At 40.4% G+C, this 9,999-nt stretch overlaps 1 long non-coding RNA gene across 1 annotated transcript; it reads left to right on the top strand.

The window, feature by feature from the left end:
• Positions 1–2,379: 2,379 nt before the first annotated feature.
• LOC121012824 (uncharacterized) lies at positions 2,380–4,064 on the top strand. The gene is made up of 2 exons (XR_005782339.1): positions 2,380–3,232; positions 3,633–4,064. It is a non-coding gene; the product is annotated as an uncharacterized LOC121012824 (long non-coding RNA).
• Positions 4,065–9,999: the final 5,935 nt, after the last annotated feature.

Below are 9,999 nucleotides of genomic sequence, written 5' to 3'. Positions count from 1 at the left end.
GCGCGCGGCGGCCGGCTCCCTCCAGGGGCGCCGCGGGAGGGTGGGGTCCCGGGCTGGGCGAGGCTTCCTGCGGGCACGGCGCGCGCGGAGCCTCGGCTCCGGGGCTCCGGGCTCTGCAGTTTCTCCGTCCTCGCGCAGCCCGGAGAAAAACTGGACGGCCGAGAAGGAAAAGAGGAAACGTCTTCTGTAGGGCCCTTCGCACTGCTGCGGCGGGTCTGGTGGGAAATCTTAATGATGGAAAGACGTTGGTGAAGGAAGCCCAGGAAAGGCTACCTAGGGTAGAGTATTGGATTATAGTCAGAGGGCTCATTTGTTTTTTTGGTTTTGCTGGTTTCCTGTTTAACCTGAGGGTGCTCTCTCACACCGTCTAAACTTCATGGGACGAGGAAAGGAGATCCAGTTCGACAACTTGTCCAAGGTCACGGAGCAAGGAGATTGACTCTATACCTGTATACTAAATCAAAGCCGCTCTGGGTTTTCTTTCTTTTCAGTCATGTGAAGCGATGCGTCCTAATATTTGATGCTATGGATATTGTGTCACAAGAAATTAGTGAAAAATCCGTGGAGACGGAAAATAGACTGGTGGTTGCTAGGAGGTGGGGTGGGGGGGATGGGATGGGGAGTGGCTGTTAGTGGGTAGGAGCGTCTTTAGTGTAGGGAAAATGTTCTGCAGTTTGATAGTGATGACACAAACTCTGAGTATACTAAAATACCACTGACTTGTACCATTTGACCAAGTCAGCTTTGTGATACGTGTGTGAATTGTGTGTGGATAAGGCTGTTACAAACTATGTCAAGAGTGAGAGTGCTGTGGGTTAACCCACACAAACACATGGTTGGGGTATGTCACAATTCTGTTCTTAGTGGGCAAAAACTGTGGTTTATATGCATGCATGCATGCATTCATTCATTCATTCATCCGATAATCCATGCCCATCTTTACCAGGTACTCTGACAGGGGTACAAAGATTAAAAATGCATGATTTCTGCCTTCAAGGAGTTCCCAGTCTACTGAGGGGGCGGTCATTATAGTACAATACGGTAAATGTTATTCCAGGGAGGTAATCAAAGTGCCAGATTTAGGGTACTTAAAACCAAGGGAGGGACGTTTGCACCATTATGGAGGCGCTGGAGTACATGACAGAGTTTGCCAATGGCTGATGTGCTGGGTGTGAGAGGTGTGGCAGAAAATGCAGCCAGACTGTTACAGGAGAAAGTCTCACCGTGTATTAGAGCTCAGTTCAAGACGGACACCCTAATGAAAAAGTGAAAACTGAATTCCTCTTTGTCTTTCCTATTCCTGCCACAGTGTGTGATTTTGGTGAATGGTCTCCGTATAAACCCAGTTTGGTTACCTCATAGAGAGCAACAGTTGCATCAACTGACCTTTGTTTCTACCTTTATAGTAGAGTAGTACAGTACCTTTCTTTCCTCTGAAGCTGGAGAAGTTGAGGGGATGCACTCAAGGCTTTACGGCTTCTATTCTAAGTGATGGATCTAGGATGACTCCATTTCCAGGCTGAGTCCCACGTTCTTGACATTGTCAGCCTTGCAAGTTGTGAAGCTTCCTTAGAAGCGCAAAGAACTCTTGAGCTAAAAAAGCTGTTTGAGCAGCAGCAAGTGAAACCTGTTTTTACACTTGGAGTTGATCTACTTTTGGATTGGGAAGTAGGGATATTATAGGCCCTAAGGGGAGAAAACAAACAAACAACATAGCCAGCTGATCCCCTTAGCTCCTCAGGAAAATCCCGGATTCTGGATTTGTAAGAGTGGCCTTGCAGTTGGAAAACCGGAGGCTACCTATCTGTATTGTCAGCATGCGATTGTCAGCATCAACAGCACTTTCCTTCTCCACCTTTCCTTCTATCTATCCCTCTCGGGTTTGTGAATACCTTTTGAAAGCAGAGACTGGGCTTTGTTAATTTCCTTGCTTCCCCTCCCCACACTTAACAACCTCCTCCCTCTTAACCCTCCCCTCTTCCCCGCCCTCCCAGCCTCAGAGCTTGGGACCCAGTAGCCCCTCAATGAATGTTTGCTCAATATTCAATGTTGTTTTACTGGCAAAAAGGGAAACGTTTTTCCCCACACTAATTGTTTATAGTGCTGATATACATTATGAATTTGGGGTATCAATTGGCCTATATAGCATGTACATTCTACAGCTTTGGGACACGGTTGCAAGAACATGAGAGAATTCATACATTCCACATTTTAACAAGCTGTGAATTGAACTCTACATCTGAAGCCTGAATTTAAGTTAGTTTCAATCTAATAGAACACAATATTAATATTTTAACAGTAAATAAGCTAAGTACTTGAGAGCAGAATAATTTTAATATTTATTATAGAATTTTTTTTATCGCTGAGGAGATAATTTGCTAGTAGTTTCAAAGGTCTTCAAAATCTTTTCTAAATCTTCCTTTTTTTTTTCTTTTCCTTTTTCAATTCCTCCTTTTAGTCTCATTTTAATCTTTCACAGTATTCTGTTATCTAATTAACACCTCAGCATTACAATACTATTTTCCATAAATTTCTGTGTTAAAAATCTAGGGAATCCTAAAAAATGGGGTCAGGGGGAGAATGGGTGCTGATCTCCCTGGAGTCTAAGGCCTGGAGAAAACCAAGAAGCCCGTAACTATTCCTTTTGCAGGAACAGATGTTGTCCCTCCCGGAGGAGTTATTATGGGTTGGAAGAAATGAGATAATAAAAATAAACAAGCAATACTGTGAATGTTATCAAACATCATCAGCACCAGCCAGATAGATCCCTAAATAAGTATTCTTTACCAATAAAAGCAAAAGCAGATGAACATGACAGTTTTCTAAATGTATTCAGAAAAAGGAACAATTTGAGCAAAATAGCCAACCTAACTGGGCTACACATGAGCCACTCCTTGGGAAGGTGGAAACTGTTGTTGGTTCAGCCTCCCTGGCCATCCGCAGTCAACCCTGCCCCAGAGCCTTTGCCGCCTTCTTAAACAGACAGCCTTCTTCCTTTCCAGGTCACGTGGCAATCTACTGCCCCTTAGGATATTTATGGGATCTGTTTTATGGGTGAAAAGCCAACCAAAGATAGGACAAGGGGAAGAGCCAGAATCCTCCCCTGCTTAGCTGTCTGCCAGATCCTGGGGTTTCCAATCAGTTAGCCCCGGGCCTCCTTGCCGTTCTAGGAAAATCAATCTGTGGCAAAATTTGAGGAAAGGAAGGGTACCAGCAGATAATGATTACAAAGGTATTTAACCTGATGAAAAAGAACAATTTTGTAGGTAGTATAAATGTGAAAATTAGGAACTTTTTTCTTTAAGTCAAACATAATGCTACAATTGCATACTCCAAACAATTAATGGTGGGAAACTATTTATTCCCTAGCTCTGTCTGATTAGGGAAAGCTTATGATGAAGGTGGATTTTGAGTTGACAATGAAGGATGTGTGAGGACCACTAGTCAGAACGAGGGGAGTTTGGAGTGGGCAGCACCTGGAAAGTCCCAGTGTGTGCATAGGTATGTGGCTTCAGAAAAGTCACCGAAAAGGTGACCTGTGGATGAAGCGTTGAAAGTGACCTGTGGATGAAGTATGCAAATTTCTGTTTATCTAAACTGCTCACAGCTTCTCTGCCTTTGTGTATTTGCAGATTCTCTACTTCCACCTCCAGGAAAATAGATACATATTTAAGAGAAAAAGACACTGGCTTGAAGTAACTTAGCTGTTACCATAGAGAACAAGAAAATAAAAAATTTCACATTATGTGAAAGGAAAGTCAAGCGTGATAATTATTCAGAATAAACCACTCAAAAGGCTCTTCAGTAGAATAAAGAAGAACCGTTGTCCCAAAGGAAGCTACTGTTTTGACATTTAACTGGGAAGAGATCCAAAAATTGAGACTAGGAGTATAGCCCTTGCTTTTCTTTTGGAAGACTTCATGTGATAATTCAGAGAAGCTGATGTTTGTAATTCTAGTTACCTTCAAATGATAATAAAATCAAACAAAACCAATGGATGCATGTGTATAGGAGATTGACACTGAAATAATTTCTATCTTTTTAATAAATGACTTGATACATTTTCTTTTTATTAAATGCTTATTTATTTTTGAGAGAGAGGGAGAGAGGCAGAGGGAGGGGCAGAGAGGGAGAGGAGACAGGATCTGAAGCGGGCTCTGTGCTGACGACAGAGAGCTCATGCAGGGCTCCAACTTAGGTAAGATCATGACCTGAGCCAAAGTCAGCCGCTTAACCAAAATGAGCCACCCGGGTGCCCTGATACATTTTCTTAATGTAGCTCAACTTCCTTTAGAAATGAATTTTTAGAATCCCTTTTTATTTCTTACCTATTTTTGCCTAGTTACTAGACTAGTTGAAATGGTTCCATTTCTTTCCTGTATTATTGTTTTTCTGTCTTTGGCTTTTAGAATCATAGTTCATGACAGTGGGAATGACTTAGAAGAAAATTACCAAGATGTTAATCTTTGAAGAATCGCAAGGAGTGAAAGTGTGGCAGGAAGATGGGAAAAGATCAAACTTAAATTTAAATTTCCTCACTAGAAGGAGGTATGTAGTTTCTGCAAAGTAAGACTGATCAGCTTGATTAGGATTCTAGTGAGGGTCTAGATCACGTTATTAAAAGTCTAGATATAAGCACCTAATGGAAAGTAAGGACCACCAGAATCCAGCAGAGATTATTGAAGAACAAATCATGTCAGATTAACCCTCTGGATTTCCCCAGGTTACCCTGATAGGTCAGAAATGTATTAGACTAATGTCAATTGTCCCCTAATATCTATTTCCCCTCATCTTTTTTTCATTAGAAGTACCCCCTGAGTTACAGATGGAAGCATGGCAACTTAGGACTCCACTGTGGCTGGACATGGCCAGGTGACTAGCTTTTTTCTGGTCAGTGGGATGTGAGGAGGACTGATGTGTCCCACGTCCCAGTGGCTGCCTTCACTTCCTCCTTCCCTTTCCTGCAAACAAGCAGTGGTGAGAAAATTTCACCCAGGTAGCAAGAACAACACTCAGGGAATGGGGCAACAACAATATGGAGGGTCTCTGAGTCCCTCAATGACTTCATAAAGAAAAGCCACCTATCCTTCTGCATATTATAGATTAGAAATAAATTCATTTTGTTTCAGCCATTGAAGTTTGGAGTCTCCATGTTACAGCAGCTTAGGTTGTAGCCTAAGTAAAAAATATGTGAGCTTCAATAAGACATTTGCTTAGTCTCTTGCGATGTACTTCTATACAAAGAGAGGAAATGTGTATAAGACAAATACTTGAATTTGTAGCTGGAAGAATAACCTGACTCAGATTGAACTCACTGTGTTATACCCACGGTTACGGGATATTACTGTGAAAAGATCCAGATCAAAATCAGCTAAGGGAGAAAGCAGATGAGTCAGAGTTCAGAAGAGTTCCATGAATAGATCTGCTGTATGTCCTCTCTCATTAGAGTCCTGGACAGCACTAACTTCTCCCAACAAGTCAGTATGTGATAACATGCATTGAGCATGACTCCACAGAGCTTTGGTGTCTCTGGATTTGTTCCTGGGGCTTGTTCACATAGACCTGCAAAGCTGACCTTAGCATCCAGACCCTCCAGAAGTAGACCTGATACTACATGACCCAAAGCCCCCAGCCATAAATCACAATATTAGACTCTCTTGTGTGGCTCAAGGCATCTAGATAAATAAAGACACAATTATCAGGCAAGGCATTTCAAGAGAATTATACATCACCTTCAAGGAGCTGAGAACAAAGACCAGATCTCTTTTTGGGTAAGGTTAATCGTTTTATTACACAATAGATTTCAATCCATTGCAAGTTTTGTTATTTTTTTTTAATTTTTTTTTTTTAACGTTTATTTTTGAGACAGAGAGAGACAGAGCATGAACGGGGGAGGGTCAGAGAGAGAGGGAGACACAGAATCTGAAACAGGCTCCAGGCTCTGAGCTGTCAGCACAGAGCCTGACGCGGGGCTCGAACTCACAGACCACAAGATCATGACCTGAGCTGAAGTCGGACGCCCAACCGACTGAGCCACCCAGGCACCCCAGCAAGTTTTGTTATTTAAGCCTGAACTGTGTCGCCTTTGACCAAAGTGAGCTTCTTAAGTTGCTTCCTGGGTCCTTATGAGAAGATTTATTGATCTTGAATAGGTTCCTTGATTTTTAAATTATTTTAAATTATTTTTTTATCACAACATGCTCCAGGCACATCTGGTTTCTTTGGGAACAAATATTTGAAGACCATAGTCTGTATGCTAGGTATTTTCACTGTTACTGAGTTAGTTATTGTTTCTAGGGATTTTCAGTGGACAGAGTTAGAATGATGTGTATTCTCTCTCTATATATATGAAATAATACATGCAAAATGAAGATCAATTTCTTATGAGTATCATGTTGAAATTTACAATTGAAAAAAAAGTACTACACGACTTTTACTCAAGTTCTTCCACATTAAAAATATATCTTTCTTACACACCGAGAATTCTGGTTCTCAAGGATCAACCGAGAGGATAATTATTCATTTGTTTTATTTATAAACTACTGATACTAGGAATAGTACTACCAGTAGAATTACCCCAGGATGAAAGCAGTTAGAATGTGTTTCCATATGCTTTTCCCAGTGTTCCCCCAAATTGTTTACAGGTACTCCTATATATACATTGTTTTAGAGACGAAACGCATGTGGGAGTGAAGAAAAAGGGCAGAGAGAAAAAGAGAAAGAATCTTAAGCAGGCTGCACACTCAGCATGGAGTCTGATGTGGACTCCATCCCACGACCCTGGGATTATGACCTGAGCCAAAATCAAGAGTTGAATGCTCAACCAACTGAACCACCCATGTGCTCATTTAGTCTTAGTTCTATAAGAAACTATACATTTAACTTTCACAATCAATCATACGACAATATCTCTCTAGTCATTTTGGTTATCTTAACCTCATTCTTTCTCAGATTCTTTAGGAAGAGCTCACAGAACAATGTTCTCTGCTCTCTTACATGTTGGTAACATTTTTTTCTATGTTGTTTCCACCTGAAAATCAGTTTTGCTGGATATAAAATTCTTGGCTACATCTTTTTCCTTGAGTATTTTAAATACATTGCTCCATTTTTTTTTTCTGGCATAAAACAGAGTGGTGGAGAAATTTAATGGCAATCTAATTTTTATTCTCTTATAAGTCATCTGTTCTTCTTTGTCTAGATGCCCAAAGACATTTTTTTTCTGTCTCTTTTCAGTCTAGTAATTTCACTAAGAAGACTCTTAGTGTTGGCCATTCTTGGTCTATACTTTCAGTTCCAAGTGTGTTCTTTCAATATATAGTTTCAAATGTTTTTAAAAATTAGTTTCTGGAAAGTTTGCATAAATTATAGTCTTTAGAGTTTGTTCTGTTCGCTTGTCCCCGTAGCTATACTTCCTCCCATCCTATCTATGCCCAGAGACTCCTATTATCTATGTTGTGTCTTCTTTGCCTAGCTTCAAAGTTTGTCATGATCTCTCAACTTTCCTTTATATCTCTTTCATTTTGTTCTGGAGTTCAAGTTACTTTAAACTTTATTTTATTATTATTGTTTTTAATGTTTCTGTTAAAGAGAGAGAGAGAGAGAAAGCAAGCAAGTGGAGTAGGGGCAGAGAAAGAGGGGAACAGAGGATCTGAAGCGGGCTCTGTGCTGACAGCAGTGAGCCCCATGCAAGGCTCGAACCCACAAACCATGAGATCATGACCCGAGCTGAAGTCAGATGCTCATCTGACTGAGCCATCCTGGTGACCCTCAAGTTACTTAAATTTTAGACATTACCTTTTATGTTTATTTGTTCTTGAGTTTCTTTTAGTTTAGTTTTTATTTCTGAAATTGCCTTTTTAAAATTTCTAATTCCTTCTTCAGTTCTGTCATTCTATTTCTGAATTTTTATAATTTTTATTTTTACTGTTCTTGCATTATTATCCTACTATTTTAGCTTGTCTTGAAATATTAGGTTACAATTTGGGTTTGTTCTGGAGGCATGTCTTTCTGGCATGCTTTCATTGTCTGTACAGATGTTATTTGCTTCTTATTCTTTTTTGTTTGTTTTCTTACAACAAACTTGCATTGAACTTGACCCCAATACGTCTGTGATGCTCATTTTTATGTGAAATTAGTTTTCTAGAATTGTTAGAAGGAAATAGAGTTCAGGAAGCCTTTCCAACTTTATAAAATTCTCTCTTTCGTTCTTTTCTTGAAGTGTCATAAATTAACAACTTTATTTATAATATTTTCTGGCACTGTTTCTCTCTCCCACTTCTCTGGACTGACTCTCTTTTTATATCTATTGTCGCTCTGCTTATCTGATTCTCCTCTCAGCTGTGTCTCCTTGGGAGCTCTGGCCTGTCAGTGGTCAGTTTTGAGCCTGTTCAGTCCCTTTACTCTTCTTTACCATACACCCCTTACACTTTCTAGCTGTTGGAGTGGGCAGAACCCCTCCCGGTTTCAGTGTATCGTCTCAGATTGGTCCGCCACACTTTCTGATGAGTACAATACTGGGATTTTCTTTTCTTGATTCTGTCAGATATCCCATTACTCTCTTCTGCTTCTTGCTGCACAGATGCTTTGTAATAAATATTGTCCATGGGTTTTCAGTTTTGCTAACCATTTACTCCGTCTGTTTTCATAAGAAATTTCAGGAAGTTTCAAAATATAGGATGATGATGCGACCATCATCTACCTATAATCTTAAGGTTCTTCTGTGGTTGAATCTATAGCATTGATAAGGAAAAGCAATAACCTAGTGGATACCCTTAACCTGGGCTAGATCAGCTTACTCGGGCTTCCATAACAAAATGCAATACATTGTGTGGCTTGAACTACAGAAACTTATTGCTCACAATTTTGGAGGTTGGGGAGTCCAAGGTCAAGGTGCTGGCCAATTTGGTTCCTGGTAAGGGCTCTCTTCCTAGCTCGCCGATAACAACCTTCTTGCTCTGTCCTCATACAGTCTTTCTACATGTGTGCATGTGGAGGGTGGAGGGGGAAAGAGAGATTGTTCTTCTTTTTCATATAAAGCCACTAAATCCCATTATGAGGGCCCCACCCTCATGATCTAATGTAACTCTAATTACTTCCCAAACTCCTCATCTCCAAATGCCCTCACTTTGGGAGGTAAAGATGGAATATATGAATCTGGGAACGAGGGAAACATTCACCCCATCACATGTGTTCTATAGAGGGGTTATAGATGGTTGTCAACATCATAAAAATTTATATTCAAAATTTTATATAGATGTGTTCATGTTTCTAGGAAGTCGGGTTCCCATTGAAGTCTAAAGGGATCACTGACCCCAATCTTTAGAACCATTTTCATACATTATGAGATCTTTGAAAAGAGCACATCATATTCCTTCTTTCAGTAAGTGAATATATGAATGAATAAATGTTTCTTCTTTTTATAAGATACATGGACAAGAAGGGTGATTTGAAACACATAAACTTGGCCTCCTTTCTCTATTACTGATTTTTTTTATTTTTTTTTATTTTTATTTTTATTTAAAAAAAATTTTTTTTTCAACGTTTATTTATTTTTGGGACAGAGAGAGACAGAGCATGAATGGGGGAGGGGCAGAGAGAGGGAGACACAGAATCGGAAACAGGCTCCAGGCTCTGAGCCATCAGCCCAGAGCCTGACGCGGGGCTCGAACTCCCGGACCGCGAGATCGTGACCTGGCTGAAGTCGGACGCTTAACTGACTGTGCCACCCAGGAGCCCCTGATTTGTTTTATTTTTATGGGAATCTAAGTTTACGGAACAACTGTGAGTGTATTTGCTGGCAAATACAGGGTCAGCCACAGAGAATATGGGAACTGATGGGGATGAGGGACTGGAAAATCTTGTAGGCAAGCTAAAGACTGTAATCCCTGCCATATTTTTGCCTTTAAAGAACTACTGTTGCCAGGTTATCTTGGACATGCAGTATGATAACAATTTTTTTAAATTTATTTCAAAAGATGCCATTTCTAGTGATAAAATAAA

Source organism: Herpailurus yagouaroundi, unplaced genomic scaffold (genome assembly GCF_014898765.1).
Source record: "Herpailurus yagouaroundi ecotype Mexico unplaced genomic scaffold, PumYag 197, whole genome shotgun sequence".
NCBI lineage: Eukaryota > Metazoa > Chordata > Mammalia > Carnivora > Felidae > Herpailurus > Herpailurus yagouaroundi.
Note: the sequence above shows the minus strand (reverse complement) of the source record. Positions and strands in the feature narration are given on the sequence as shown.